The following is a 16,596-nucleotide window of genomic DNA, read 5'->3' as shown; positions in this document are numbered from 1 at the left end:
TTTGCCCCGTGTGTAGCACAGGTTCTTGTATCTCTATACACAGTTCTTGTATCACAGAATGGCTTCACCTTAACGAGAAATTCATGTTACTTCCTTTTGCATTGTCAGAAGATAGAGACTGGGCTGGTAGGAGCAGTTGGCAGTTGGGAAGGGAAGTCTGGTAGAAAAGGAGTTATATGGAAAGAGCTGAAATCCTTGAGTGATGCTAGGCTTTGTGTGCATGAAAGGACTCTAAGGACTTGGAAGAAAGCAATAGCTAGAAGGTTGCAAGTCCTGCACAGGGCTTTCAGCCTCTGCCTGCTTCAGAGAAGACAGAATTTGGAGTTTGAGTATTGCCAACTAAAAGGGTCAACGTTTCAAAGCTTCCCATTAAAACTCAGAAGGCTTTAGGCTGGAACAAAGACTATCCAAGGATGAAAGAACTTGCCCTGAAGCTAAAGGCAAATTACTGAAACAGACCCACCATTAAAAATCATAAGAGAAGGCTGTTGGGGATGAGTCCATTGGCAAAGCACTTGCTGTGCATCCATGAGGACCTAAGTTTTGATCCCTTGTACCCATTTAAAAATCTGAGTATGGCAGTATGCGTCTGTAACCCCAATGAAGGCAGGAGGGTCTCTGGGCCTTGCAAGGCAGCCAGTCTAATTGAATTGGGTGAGTTTTGGGTTCAATGAAAAACTCTGTCTCAAAAGGCAAGATGGAGAGTGACTGAGGAAGACACCTAACATTGACCTCTGACCTCCACATATTTGTACACACACAATGTACACACAAATAAAGTGTAAAACAAATTCCTATGAATTTTATATTATTAACTAGTGATTTATCTGCCCACTAGAATAAAAAAATCAACAACCTGTCTGTCTGTATAATCCACAAGGTCAAAGACAATAAAAAGTTAGCAGACATGTGAAGAAATGGGAATATGTAATTCAGTGTCAAAAGAAACAGAAACTGGTAGAAACCAACCTGAGATAAGCCATTAGCAGGACCCAGGATGATGGTTTACATTCCATAATAAGATAAACTCAGGAAATAATACCAGACTCAGTCAAATGAGAACTCTGAAAAATGTAAGGACAAAGCTTGAATTGTTGGTACTTTAAGAATGGAAAAATATTAGAAAGACATTCTATGACTTCCAGCCCAGAAGAAGAAGGATACACAGGCCCAGGGTCTACTGATTTCATTCTAGCAAGAAAGGGCAGTTGAATGGAATTTGTCTTTCCCTGGGTGGTACAGGAATCCTAGTGGAAATTCTGGAGCAAAGTAGATGCATCAAAAGGCAAAATCAGTTCAAAGATTTGCAAACAGTAAGAGGAGAAATAATGTCCTTAGCACTGATACTCCCATTCCCTGCAAGAGAAAGCAACTGGTTAAGCTCTGGAAGCACTGAAAAGGGAGTGCCTAGCCAAAGGTATGGCTCAGGAAGTACTCTTCATTCTCATTTAGTGGCCTGGGGAAACTGCTTCTGCCCACTTAGCATCACCATAAAAAAAGCAGTGGGAGCCCCTGTAGCACTATATCAATCAATCTGCATAAACAGCCTTTAGAGGCTCTCAAATTTGTCACTGGGATCAGAGTCCATAGGCATAGTCCAACGTCTGTATGCCATACATAAATAGCATGACTACTGCTAAAATGAAAGTTTTAAATGTGATCAAGAACTCCTGAAATAATAGATAACATGTCTAGGGCACAATAATTTTTTTATAATAAACTTTTAAAAATACATATTAAAGGGCAGAGCCAAGATGGCCATGGTGGAGGCGAGTCTCTCCTGCACTCACTCCCTGGCCCCAGGTGTCCTGCACCAGGTCGAAGCTGATGACCCACAGCAGCCATGCAGGGCTCAGTACATGGATGAGTGATGCTGCTGCCAAGCCAGTGCCCCCCTCCTGCCCTTGCCATTAGTCCTGCAGCCATGGAGAAGCTGGGGTGGCTGGAACCCAAGCCCCAGCTGGAGCGCTGCCTTGCTTCAAGAAGGAGTCCACAGAGCCTGAAGAGTCTACAGAACAACTTTTAAAGAGACAGATCTGATGGGAAGATGCGTTTAAAAAGTGGTCTCAGGAAAGTGAAAGGAAAGATGGCAGAGTAGAGACAAGTGCACAGAGCAGAGAATGGCAAGACAGCAGATGCATGGGTGAAGGGTATAAGCAATCAATATGAGAGAGCATGGCCACAGTGGACAAAGAATTTGCTGGCCCACAGCACAGAGCTTCCACGGATGAAAGAGGGGAGAGGGGACGGTACTGCTGCAAGCACAATGGTCTTGCTGCAGTAGCTGAGGGGAAAGAGGTGTGTGGCAGCCTAGAGCTCTCATGAATCCTGCCCTCAGATGCTCTGCTTGACTACAAGACCACCCGGACTCTGGGCAGCAACGGATATCTGAGATGTGGCTCAGTGATAGGCCAGTATTTATGGTGCTTCAGAAACGAGAATCCTTGAACCAATGACTCATTGCCATGAATATTTGCATGTAAAGTTGTTCGGGGGCAAAATATACTGTGTGCCATGCTGCAGTTTGCAATGATGCCACTTCAGTGAACAAATATTCGATGGAGAGGTGGGAAGAATGGAGGAATGGAGGTGCTTGGTGGAGAGAGGCAGAGCTAGAGATATGTTGGCCATGACGGATGTGGGAGAAGGCTGTGGCAGACAGGATCATGTTGCTGAGTGGGGCCAACAGGGTGGTGTGCAGCAGCCTGGAGCTCTCTCAGGCTCTGACCCTGAACAGTCTACCCAGCAGCATGATTGCCCTGGCACTGAACAAAAACAGATGTCTAAGATAGAGAATGGTTAATTTTATGGATTGGGACTCCTTGAAAGACCTCCATGGTCTTTGCTGCCCCTATAGTTCATGTTGATATCCATGATCTGTACTACAGCCAGGGGACATGCTGACCACAGAGCCAAAATATACAGTAATAGAAATTAAATGTCTATTAGGTAGGTCAATAATTTAGTAAATTGGTGAATTTTAGGATAGGCCAATGGAATTTACTCAATCTAAAGAACAGACACAAAAGAGACCAAGGGGGTGGGTGGGAAACAGAGGCTCAGCACAGGGAATAGGTTCCAAAAAGCCAGCTCATGTCCCAGGGACAGGTCCTAATTCCAGTGCTAGGGGCCCCACAAACAGACCAAGCTACACAACTATCACCAACATGCAGAGGACCTAGGTCAGTCCCACGTAGGCTCCCTAGCTATGGGTCTAGAGTCTTTGATTCCCCACGAGCTCAGGTCAACTGTCTTGGTGGGTTTCCCCATCATGATCCTAACCCCCTTGCTCATATAACCCCATCTCTCTCTCTTTGACTGGACTCCTGGAGCTTGGCCTGGAACCTGGCTATGGATCTCTGCATCTACTTCCATCAGTTACTGGATGAAGGCTCTATTATGACAATTAGGGTAGTCACCAATCTAATTACAGGAGAAGGTCAGTTCAGGCACAATCCCCACTATTGCTGAGAGTCTTAGCTGAGGTCATCCTTGTGGATTCCTGGGAGTTTTCCTGGCACCATGTTTCTTCCTAACCCCAAAATGACTCCCCCTATCAAAGTATCTCTTTCATTACTCTCCCACTTTGTGCAGCCCTAACTCGACCAACCTGATCCTTCATCCCTCATGTTCTCATCCCCTCCCCTCTATCTCCCTCATCCCCAATTTTCCCAGGAGATCTCATCCATTTTGTTTTCCCTGGGAGATCCATGTGTCCCTCTTAGGGTCATCCTTGTTACCTAGCTTCTCTGGTGCTATGGATTGTAGCCTGGTTATCCTTTAGCAAACATTCTTAATCACTAAACCATCTCTTCAGCCCTGGACAAATCTTAAATATTTTAAAGAATTGAATCACGCATAATCCAAACAGAAATTAATAACCCCCCAAAAACCCACCCCAAACAGCACAAACTGGTGTAGTAGCATACTGGCACATGCCTTTAATCCCAGAGGCAGGCAGATCTCTGAATTCAAGGTCAGCCTGGTCTACACAGTGAGTTCCAGAACAGCCAGGGCTATGTAGAAAGAGCCTGTCTCAGAAAACCAAAGCAAAAAAAAGTAGCATAATTATTTTTGAAGATAACCCATAACCAAAAAAAGAATCAACTAAGCCTGGCTCACATGGGTTAACAGAGACTGAAAGGGCAACACAGAGCCTGCATGGGTTGCACCAGGTTCTCTGGGTGTATGTTATACCTGTTAGCTTGGTGTTCTTATGGGACTCCTGAAAACGGGAGCAGGTGTATCTCTGACTCTTTTGCCTGCTCTTGGGACTCTTTTCCTCCTATTGGGTTGTCTTGTCCAGCCTCGACATGAGGACTTTTGCCTTGTCTTATGGCTGTTGTCTCTTGGAGACCTGCTCTTTTCTGAAGAGGAAACAGAGAAGGGGTGGATCTGGGGGAGAGAGAAGGTAGGTGGAGGGATGAGGAGGAATTGGAAGAAGGAGGAGGAGTGGAGGGAAGGGAAACTGTGGTTGGGATATATTGTATGAGAGAAGAATCTATTTTCAACTAAAACAAAAGAAGTATAAAGGAAAATTTAAAATGTATACCACTTTGGGGTGGGGGGCGCTCGCCATTTTTCACTAGAGTCTAGTGACTAGACAATCAATTGATGAGCTCTGTCTTGGAGAGTGGTACCACCTCGTCCACTCCTAGCTTTACTCAGTTACCTGTAGTTATTTTTGTAAGGCTTTTCCTGTCTACTTTAGCATGTTTGTTGGTATCTTCTTTGTTACATATAAGTAACATTCTATGAAATCAACAAGTTACATTTAGAAATACATGTGTATTTTATTTACAAATACACACACACACACACACACACACACACACACACACACACACAGTAACAATTGATGAGAAAAAGTCCATGAGTTTGAAGGAGAGTGGAGAGAGGTATATAAAAGGGTTAGGAAGGAGGTAAGGAAAGGGAGAGATTTTGTAATTGAAATTCAATGTTAAAAATAAAGAAAATTGTATATATCTAAATAAAGATAAATATCCCAAAACATGTGGGATGCAATAGATGAAAAAAAACTTAGATCAGGGAAAAAAATAATTAAACAAAAATTTTAAAAAGACAAATAATCATTGAAATGAAGACCTTGTTCACTGAGAAGACAAACAAGTTCAACTAACTAACCAAAAGAAAGAGAAAACTCAAATTAATAAAACTGGAGGTAAAATGGTTATCCTCACAATAAATATTAATGAAATTTAGAAAATTGGAAGAACATGACTTTAAAAGTCTATATTCATATTCTACTAAATTTGAAAGTCTAAAAGAAGTGGCTAGAATTGTATGACTACCAAAGTTAAACCAAGATGAGATTTAAATAATTTAAATGGATATATAACAAGCAAGGAGATTTAATCAATAATAAAGAAATATCTAAACTTGGGAAGTGAGATGGTTCAGTGGGTAAAGGCACTTAAGTCAAGCCTGATGAGCTGAGTTTGAACCCTAGAACCCACATGGTAGAAAATAAGAACTCTATCCAGAAGGTTGTCCTCTGACCTTCACACATAGCCATGGTACACGAATGAACACACACACACACACACACACACACACACACACACACACACACACACAGAGAGAGAGAGAGAGAGAGAGAGAGAGAGAGAGAGAGAGAGAGAGAGAGAGAGAGTAAATTAATTAACGTAATTTTTAAACTAAACTAAATAAAGATCCAGATCCAGACAGATTCCCTGCAGAATTCTTCCAGAACTTTAAAAAACTAACACACCAGTATTTATCAAAATACTCCGTAGAAGATAAAAGGAAGGAACACTTCCTCTTTTTACAAAGCCAGTATTAGTATGATGCCAAAACCAGATAACGACACAAGTAAAAAAGAAAATAATGGGAAAATCTCCCTGATGAACATAGATATAAAATCTCTAAATAAAATACTTGCAAACAGAATTCAAGAGCTCATCAAAAAGTTCATCCATCATGATCAAGTTGGCTTCATCCTAGAAATGCAGAGATGATTCAACATATGCAAATCAACAAATGCAATTAATCACATGGATGGACTCATAGACTGAAATAACATGACAAGATCCAACATGCCTTTATGGCAAAAGCCCTAAGAGACTAGGAAGCATATCTCAACATATTAAAGGTTATATACAATAAACCTATAGCCAATATAAATACTCAAGTATTTATACTGAAAGCAAGAGCAAGACAAGGGTGTCAACTTTCTACACTCTGATTCAATATAGTGCTTGATAACAGATGTGTGATAACAGATGAGAATAAAGGGGCTTCACATGGATGAGGAAGAAATCAAAGCATCCTCATTTTTAGACGGTATGACCGCATACATAAGAGACACTGAAGAATTCATCAGAAGACTCTTAGAGGTGATAACTACTTTCAGCAAAATGGCAAGATTCAACATTAACATACAAAACTAGCAGCCGTTCTATGTATGAATGACATACTGAGAAAGAAATCAGGAAAATAGTCCCATCTCAATTGCCTGTAAAAACATACCTTGAACCTAATCATGGAAGTAAAAGATCTTTACAATGAAAACTTTAAAACTCTGAATAATGAAATTGCAAAAGTTACCATAATTTGCAAAATCCTACCATGCTCAGGGATTAAAAATAATTGATATTGTTAAAATGGCTGCTCTACCAAAAATGTCCTACAGCTTCCAAAATTACAACATAATTCTTCACAGAAATAGGAAAAATTGTCTTAAAATCTTAAAATTCATATAGACACAGAAGACCCTGGATGGCCAAAGCAATCCTAAGTGAAATTAATACTACTAGAAGTATGTCCATATCTGTTTTCAAGTAAATTCTTTTTTAAAAAAACTAAATGTAAAATGCACATGTGGGCCAGCACTGGACTCCTTGGCATTTATTCCAGAGAAACGAAAACTTAGACTTAAACAAAAATTTGCATGTGAATGTTCATATTTTTAATAAGCAATTGAATAAACAAACTATTGTATATTGGGGCCTTGGGGCTAATCATCAAAGAGGAATAAACCATGCTATACACACCCATGTAGATTAATCTCAAAGGAGTCATCTTGAGTGAAAAAAAAGCCACCCCTGCAATTTTATATGCAGCATGATTCAACTCGTGTATTTTTGAAATCACAAAATTATAGAGATGTAAAACAGATTAGTGGTTGCTTATGATTGAGTGGGGGGGACAAGGCAGGAGTGAGGCAGATTATAAAAACACAAATGCCCACACCAACACTTGGTATATGTAAAACTGGAGAAATTCAAATAAAATTAGTCTGCTGTTCCAGTGTCGATATCCTAATTATGATATTGTACTGTACTAACACATGGTGCTCCCACTTGAGGAAATGAGGTGAAAATTAAATAGGAGCTCTATATTATTCATGGCAAATGCATATGAGTCTAAAATAAGTTTAATTTTTAAAAATATCGATTGTCATAGTCTAATTTGGATAGAAAAAACCTATCTAGCATTTTCAAAGAAATAATTATTAATACTACTACATTTTTGCCCTTTTCATTTTTAATTCATTTTTAGATTTATTTTTATTCTTTATCTAATTTTTTTCATTTTGCATACCAACCACAGTTCCCCCTTCCATCCCTCCTCTTTCTGCCATCCCCCTGCCTCCCCTCTGACTCACCCCCTATCCACTCCTCCAAGGATAAAGCCTCCCATGGGGAGTCAACAAAGCCTGGTACATTCAGGTGAGGCAGGACCAAGCCCTTCCCACTGGCACCGAGGCTAAGCAAGTCATTCCTCCATAGGGAATGGGCTCCAAAAAGCTCATGCACCAGGGGTAGATCCTATTCCCACTGCTAGGGGCCCCTCAAACAGACCCAGCAGCACAACTATGCCCATATGCAGAGGGTCTAGTCCAGTCCCATGCAGGTTTCACAGCTGTTGGTCTAGCATTCATGAGTTTCCAAGAGCTTGCTTGGTTCAGTTGTTTCTGTAGATTTCCCTATCATGATCTTGAAGCCCACTTGCTCATAGAATCCTCCTCCTTTTCTTCGACTGAACTCCCAGAGCTCAGCCTGGTGCTTGACTGTGGATCTCTGCATCTGCTTCCATCAGTTTTACTGGATGAAGGCTCTATGATGACAGTTAGGGTATTTACCAATCTGATTACTGGGGTAGGCCAGTTCAGGCACCCTCTCCACTATTGCTAGTAGTCTTAGCTGGGGTCGTCCTTGCAGATTCCTGGGAGTTTCCATAGCACCAGCTTTCTCCCTAATTCCATAATGGCCCCTTCTGTCAAGATACCTCTTTCATTGATCTCACATTCCATCCCTCCCCAGCTCGACCATCACGTACACAATGGAGTATTACTCAGCTGTAAAAAACAATGACATCATGGAATTTGCAGGCAAATGGATGGAACTAGAAAATGTCATCCTGAGTGAGGTAACCCAGATTCAGAAAGACACAGTATGTACTCACTCATAAGTGGATACTAGATGTAAAGCAAAGGATAACCAGACTATAACCCACAGCCCCAGAGAAGCTAGTTAATGAAGAAGATCCAAAGAGGGATGCATGGATCACCCTGGGAAGGGGAAATAGATGAGATCTCCTGGGTAAATTGAGGACTGGGGATGGGCAGAGGGAAGGGGATGGGGGATGAGAACATGAGGGAACAGGATGGTTATTCTTGTGTGTATGTATGTATGTATGTATGTATGTATGTATGTATGTATGTATGTATGTGTGAGTGTTCATTATACATATGGGAACACACTTGTGGAGTCCAAAAGAGTGCATTGGTCCTCATGGAGCAGGAATCACAGGAAGTTGTGAACCACCCAACGTGGGTGCTGGGAAACCTCTGTAAGAATGTCTGTGCTCTTGACTAATGAGCTGTCTCTCCAGCCCCTCATTTGTATTTCTTTAATCATCATAGTTACACATTCTGTGCCCTTTTGGGGGATTTCACAGAGGTATAACCCTACTACCTACTTTTTTCTGCCAGTTCTCATAAGTAGTGTCATTTCTTCGGGTCTTTTAATTCAGTTGTGACCTCAGTTTTGTGAGATTTTATCTGTTGGTGAACTGCATGGCATGACTTGATATTCCATCCTATGGAGTTGCTTTACTTTTGCTTCTCAGGAACTCAGGAAACTAAGATACTTTTGTTAATTTTCAGATTCAGTTTCCTGGATATCCAGGTCATACACATTTTATCTATAACTCTTTGTGGTTATGAATTTTCCACCTTATTCACTAATACATACATAAAAATGTTGAAGCTGAAAGAGCTATATTTACTTGTACTCTTACATTATTATCAAATGGAATTATTCTAGTATAATTAACAAGATTATGGTTCCTTAAGCACCTTCATCTATATTTGTGGATGATAGGCACACAAACATCTAATCATATATGGAAAATTGTTACATTGGATTGTACTAAGATTTTGTTTATCAAGAGATACCCTTAATAAGAAAAGAGACAAGTTACAAGTGGGTAAGATTTTTGTTTTCTTTGTAGTGCTGGGGGTCCAAACCAGGACCTTGCTCATGCTAAGCAAACACTTTACCACTGAGCTATGCCTCAGTCCCCTTGTTATGGTGCTAAGGATTGAACCTAGAGCCTTGTGCATATTGGGTGAGCACTCTACCAATGAGATACATTCCTAGCCCAATTATAAATTATAAACACTGTTTGTGTGAGAATAGATCTGTATAACCACTTTGGAAAGTGCTTGTGAGTATCTACAGAAATTTAATACCTACATCACATCAGTCATAACACAGTAATTCTATCATATACTTATGTGTGTTAATCAAAAGACATGTACAAGATGTTTTTAGCAGAATTATTTATAATATTACCAAGTGAAAACAACTCAAACATCCAGCAACAATAGAATGCATAAATTCTAGTATGTTTATACATTGAAATATTATATAGACATGAAAATAAACAAACTACACTGATATCCAGTATCATGGACGAAAGAGACCGGACATGCACTAATGTATGCTATCATATTCCATGCTAAAAAGTTGTAAACCACATAAATTTATCTACTATTTTTAGAAGAACACAGGAACTTTGGTAGCTAGTGACAGAATAGGATACAAGGAGATCGAACTTCTGGGACAATACTGTGTTTCCTGATCTAAGTGCTGGCTACACAGGGTGTGTCCATTTGGACAATTCCTTAAGTAAGACATTTAAGGCATACATAAGATTTTCAGTTTGTGTGTTGTATTTTAATTGAAGTCTACTTTAAAAATGGATTATAAGCTAGAAAAAACAGATGTTTTGTATATGGTAAAAACAAATACTGTAGAGTAATGGTATTTAACATTAAATCATTTTTAAATTTTTGTTGATGTTCTACTGCTGTGGGATAACATCTCATACACTGTAAAGATTTGTCACTTGAGTTGGTTTAATAAAACACTGATTGACCAGTAGCCAGGCAGGAAGTATAGGTGGGGCAACCAGACTAGGAGAAATCTGGGAAGAGGAAGGGCAGAGTCAGGAGTTGCCAGCCAGATGCAGAGGAAGCAAGATGAGAATGTTGTCCTGAGAAAAGGTCTCAAGCCATGTGGCTAAACATAGATAAAAATTACATGTTAATTTAAGTGTAAGAGCTAGTTAGTAATAAGCTTGAGCTACTGATTGAGCATTTATAAATAATATTAAGCCTCCAAGTTTGGGAACAGACAGGTGTGGGAGAAATTTCTGACTACATTCTACTTAAAAATTGATCAATTGTGACTGATGTCAAAGTGTTTCCTTATCTCATTTTTTTCTTAGGAATTCAGTCTTCTATTCAAGTCTAACTCATTTTTAGTTTCTATTGTGTAGAGTAGAGACAAGGGTCCAATTTTATTCTTCTACATGTGCATTTCCACTTTTCTCAATACTATTTATTGTCATGTATTCTTGGCACGCTTGTCAAAGATTAGTTGTGTATGACTACAAACATATAATCTGAGATCTGTTACGTTTTATTGGTCTACATGTCTGTCTTTATGCCAGTACTGATGAGCAGTTAATGTCCCAAATATATAACTAAGACCTAAAACTCAGCAGAAAAATAAACAGAAGACAGGCAAAAAGAGCTAGAGAGATGTCTCAGCAGTTAAGAATTCTTGCTGCTCTTGAAGAACTGAGTTCCTTCCCACCAAGCACATGGGGTGGCTTACAACCATTGTAACTTCAGGCCCAGGAAGATCAGGTGCCCTCTTCTAGCCTCCATAGACACCTGGACTCATGTGCATATGCTCACATAGATAAATGGATGCACACACATAAACAATTTAAAATAAGTTAAATCATTTTAATGGACAGGGACTTTGAATAACATTTCTTTCAAGAAAACATATAAATGGTCACCAGAAAGATAAAGATGCTCGTGCAAAAAACAGTTATTATGTGCATTATAAAAACAACAGCAGCAAAACCACTAACAGTGGGACTTGAGATGTAGCTGAGTGGCAGAGCACTTGTGTAGAATGCACAATATCCTGGATTGCCAGCAGCACCACCAAGAAGAATGCAGTCTAAGTGTTGGTGAGGATGTAGAAAAATTAGAACTCTTTACTAAGTTGGTGATGACATGAAATAGTTTATGCCATTTGAACAAAAAGTACAGAGGTCCTTCCAAAAAGTAGAACTATTTGTTATATGATCCCGCAGCTCCACTTCTGCACAAATAATCCAAAAGAACTTAAAGTGGGACCTCAGACCCATGTTCACACCCATATCCATTGCCATACTCGTTATAGTAGTCAGGTTATGGAATTGGCCTGTCAACAGACAAAAATGGATAGAGAAAATGTGAATATATACACAGTAGAATACTTATTATTCAGTAGCCTGAAAACAACGAAATTCTGACATTTGTAACAACAGAGGTGAACCATAAAAAAATACTGCTAAATGAAACAATCCACTTATGGAAAGAAAAATATTGCATGATTCCATTTAGATAGGATCCCTAAAACAGTCAAACTCACAGAAGCAGAGGCTGGAACTATGGTTACTGGGGATCAAGGATGAGGAGGAGCAGAAAGTTGACCAATTGCTATAAAGTTTTAACTATACAGAACATATTAGCTCAGGAGATATTAAGTACAGCACAGTGGCTATGGTTAACAATGCTATACTATGCACTTAAAATTTGATTAAGAGCTTTTGGGAGGTAGAGTCAGAAGGATCACCAGTTCAAGTCCAGTTTGGATGACACAGTGAAACAGCACCTCAGATAAAAAATAAATCTCAGACTAAGCATTTTTATCAATACCTTGGTAGGTGATAGAGATGGTTCTGTGGGTCTGTGAATACACCAAACTCATTATATTGTGCACAATATTACATATGTGCAGGTTTTGTATAGCAACTATACCGCAAGAGGATGCTAGAACTAAAAGTTTTAGCCAATTGTTATAACTTGAAATACAGGCAATCTTAAAGTAGATTCATCAGTCACAACTGCATAGGGTTTTTTAATGATAAAGTGAGGTTTGCTAGTGTGCTTTCCCCCACCCTTAAAAATGGAAAAGATGAAAAACAGACTAAGCTCAAACTCTACTAGGTCAGTAATCCAGAGTTGCCTCCAGGTCACAAGTAAAGCAGCATCAGCCTTAACTTTTTCAAATTCAACTCTGTTTGGGCTCTTGAGTCTTGCTTATTTCCTTTTGAGTTCAGTAACATATTTTAAAAGATATGTGTTATCTTTTGTCCAGAATTTATAGCTGTTTTGCAGGAATAAGCTATTGCCTGAGCATCACACGGACAATATTGCCAGAAATATATATTGCCATTGCTATAGTCTGATAATTTCCACATTCCCATATCCTGGCCTCTCACATCCTCACTTGAGCTTCTGACTCTGATATATCCTGTTTCACATCTCCACTAGGATGTCTAGTAGGCATTTCAAACATATACTATGTTCAAAATAAAGCATGATCTCCTCAAACCCAACCATTACTTCTCCAGTCTTTCCAATTTCAATCCATTAGTGGACTAATTATGTATTTTCTAAAGGCAGAAATATAGCTGGCCTGCTAAAATGCCTCTTTGTCCATCACTCATACCAGCATACCCTGTCCTACCCACTGAAAACTATGTACTGAATTCCTTCACTGCCTTTCCTCCCCGCTAGTACCTGTTTCCAAGGTCCCATCAGTTTGTAGCCAGGTCACTGTCATAGCCTTCTTATGATCACCATTCTTACCTCTTTTGGCACAAAACTGAACAGATTTCATCCATCCTCCCTTGTGTGCTTATAATGGGACCATGAGTCTTGTTAAAAAGTGGACCAGTGGCTGGAATGTAGCTTAGTGGTGGAGTTCTTAGCTAGCATGCTTGAGGATTCCATTCCCAGCATTGCAAAAGAGCACAATGAAGCATGAGACACCTTTATTTTAATAGAATAAACTTCATGATTTGGGTGGCTCCAAATCATGCCAAATGTGGTTCAGAGAGCTATGCAGAGGGAAATAGGAGGATTTTGATTTACTATGGATGCAGAAGAAGCAAAGAAAACATTTGATGGGTTACCACTCTTCACTTACCTTATTTTGTTAATCTGGTTGCAGCATTCCTACTTATATAACTAAAACTATACTGGTATTTCAAACTGCTCAAGTTTGGTTTCTGCTTTTCTCTAATAAAGGCATTTATAAGACAAAGGTTAAGTTTTTGCTTGTGTTTGCAGTGTTAGAGAGTGTCTGATGACCTAGCAGGCTCTGTTTTCTTGGGGATGCTTCAGGCCTGCTCTCCACCTTAACTCACTGTAGCAACCCTCATCACTTACTACAGTCTCAATGAAGTTTCCTTGACTGGAGAGCATGGGACCTTCCCAAATGGGGCATCTTACCCAATGGCAGTCCACTACTGTTGGGTTTGAGCCTTCTTTTTCCAAAAGAACTAGAAATTTAGGACAATATATGAACTCATCTAGTTTTCACTATTGACCTTGAAAAACAAATGTGAAATAAACCAAACAAATACAAAGGCAAACATTGTGCAGGCTGACTCAAACTCTTTTGCTGGCCTCTAGTTTGCAGCTGGTCTTGGCCAGAGGTGATTTCAATCCTGCTGGACCCTCCAGATAGCCCTTTTTCTGACTCTGCTCCAGGCTTTGTTGTTACAATAGCAGACATTGTCAGCACTTCCCAGATTCCTTCAATTTGTTATTTCAGAGCATCTTTTCTGAATTTTAGCAGCTTTTTTTTTCTGGAAACATGGAAGGTCACTCTATTCAGGGAGAATGTGTGACTCTGGAAAGATGGGGTGCTTTTGAAACACATCTTGTGCTGTTTCCCAGGGATCCCCCACTATATGGCTTGTTTATTATCATACATGTTCCTGGTCAACTTTTTCCCCCTTGTGACTTCCTCACTGCCTTCCCAGAATTCTCACATCTCACAATAAGCTACCTAAACTCAAATTGTTGTCCCAGAGCCCATTTCTGGCAGGAGAAAGCTGAGCCAATTGCCCTGTTTGCTCTTGGGTCCTTTATTGTTTCCTGTTTCTGAGCTCTTCCCTCTGTTCACACAGTTTGTTCTCTCACTTTGTTCTGAGCTCAGTAAAACAATCACCCTTGCAGATAGGTGACCCCAGACCACCCAAGCTTTCACAGTCCTCCCTCCTTTTCATTGCATTTTCTCTGTGGATCTTCTCGTGATCTGGGGTTACTTGGTTCCTGTGCTTATTATCTATCTGTTCTCAGTAACATCTCTTTGAGAGCAGATACCGTCTGACTTCCTCACTCATGTCCAGAATGTGGGCCACCAAATGCACCACTGAGGGAAGATTTTCCACAATTATTGAACTTTGTGTTTGGTTTCTCAGTACTTCTTCCCCTGATTCTGTGTTCCTAATCTGACCTCAGGATGCCACAAAGTTGGTGCAAGTGGGCACAAAGGACTCCATCCTATGGGTGGGACACTCAACTCTATCAGACAGTGAGTTTATTTCAGTTATGGATCGATTTCTTCAGAGTCTTGGTGATACCTTTGTTTTGTGTGTGTGTGTGTGTTTTTTAACTTCTTTGTATTTGAAAACAATCTCAATTTGCTTTATTTTCTGCTCTCACTCTTCACACTGGCATATTGACAATTGAAGCTGCAAGTGCCATACCCGATTTCCTTCTCAGCCATTTTCTCCTGCAAATCACGGGGTGTCTGTCTTGCTGTTATTCTTCTGTCGCTGACATGCCTGATGCTGTCTATAGTATCTGGCCTTACAGTGTGATATGGGCATGTCCCCCCTCCTCCCAGTTAAAGTCATCTTGATCAGATCGGCAAGTCTCCAAGCAACCACATTCTTCCCTAGTGAGATGCACTCGATCCTTAGCCAAAAGCCTATCATTCCAGTATCTTAAGCCATCGTCCAAAAAACAAATCTGCACAGCTTCAACCCTTCTTTGCATCTCCAGCTGTGCAGGCTGCAGCCACCCCCACACCTAGCCACAAGGGACCCTTGACCTCTAAGCTAACCCTACAGCGACCAACTTGTAGACAATCCTATTCCCGTTGGTTCAGATGAGACAATATTGGAATTTTTCAAAAGGAAATTTGCTAGGAAACCAAGTGAAAAACAAAACTAGAGAGGGGGGAGGGAGAGCGGAGAGAGAATACAAAAGCTTAAAGAATGATGCTTTATAGAGTCCAGTTCCTTATCCTGAGATAACTGCACTCTGGCTTCAGGCTGGCTTGGCTGGCACAGCTCACAAGGCACACAGGATATGAGAATATAATCCTTCAACCTTTTAACAAAGGGAGAAGAGAGGCTGGAGCTGGAGAACTGCTTGCAGAAAGGCAGAATGAGTCTTTCTTTGTGTGTCTGTACTAGTTCGTTCCATAGAGATGGTAGCCTAGAGCATGGAAAGGCTGCTCCAGCAACTCTGGACAGGCAGGAAATTCTGTCTGTCTCCTAGCCCTGATACCCTGCAAGCTTCCTGCAACATTGCTGACCAGTCCCTTCACTCCCTGATTCAGTTTTGGTGGTGGGTGTTTTAGTGGCTTCTTTAGGGTTTCTGATATACAAGATCTGTCTGCATAGAGGTGGATTTCATCTTTTATTCTAATCTGGAGGCCTTTTCTTCTATTTTCTTGCCTAACTGCCCTGAGTAAAAGGTCCAGTTTAGTGTTGAATCGAATTAGCCTGAGTGGCTCTCTATATCTTGTTCTTCATTGTAGTGGGAAGCATTCAGTCTCTCCACTGAGTGTGAGGTTAGCTGTGGCTTTTATGTGGATACAAGTACAATCACACTTTCAGTGATTCATGCTTTATTGGAAAGCTTAGCCATACTTTTTTTTCTTTTCATTTTTCTTTATTAACAAATTTTCTACTCACTCTACATACCACCCACAGATCTCCCCTCCTCCCTCCTCCCACCCCTAACCCTCCCTCCAAAGCCACCCCACATCCCCACATCCCCCAAATCAAGGTCTCCCATGGGGAGTCAGCAGAGTCTGGCACACTGAACCTAGGCAGGTCCAAGCCCCCCCCCCCCCCCACTGCACCAAGGCTGTGCAAGGTGTCACACTACAGGCACCTGGCTCCCAAAAGCCTGCCCATGCACCAGGGACGGGTCCCCATCCCCCTGTCTGGGTG

The 16,596-nt window shown here is 40.6% G+C and overlaps 1 pseudogene; it reads left to right on the top strand.

Moving 5' to 3' along the window:
* Positions 1 to 2,175: 2,175 nt before the first annotated feature.
* Positions 2,176 to 16,596, top strand: part of LOC118574724 — a 37,385-nt pseudogene continuing 22,964 nt past the window's right edge.

This window comes from Onychomys torridus, chromosome X (assembly GCF_903995425.1).
Source record: "Onychomys torridus chromosome X, mOncTor1.1, whole genome shotgun sequence".
In the NCBI taxonomy this organism is placed as follows: Eukaryota; Metazoa; Chordata; class Mammalia; order Rodentia; family Cricetidae; genus Onychomys; species Onychomys torridus.
This window is presented reverse-complemented; position numbering and strand designations above follow the sequence as displayed.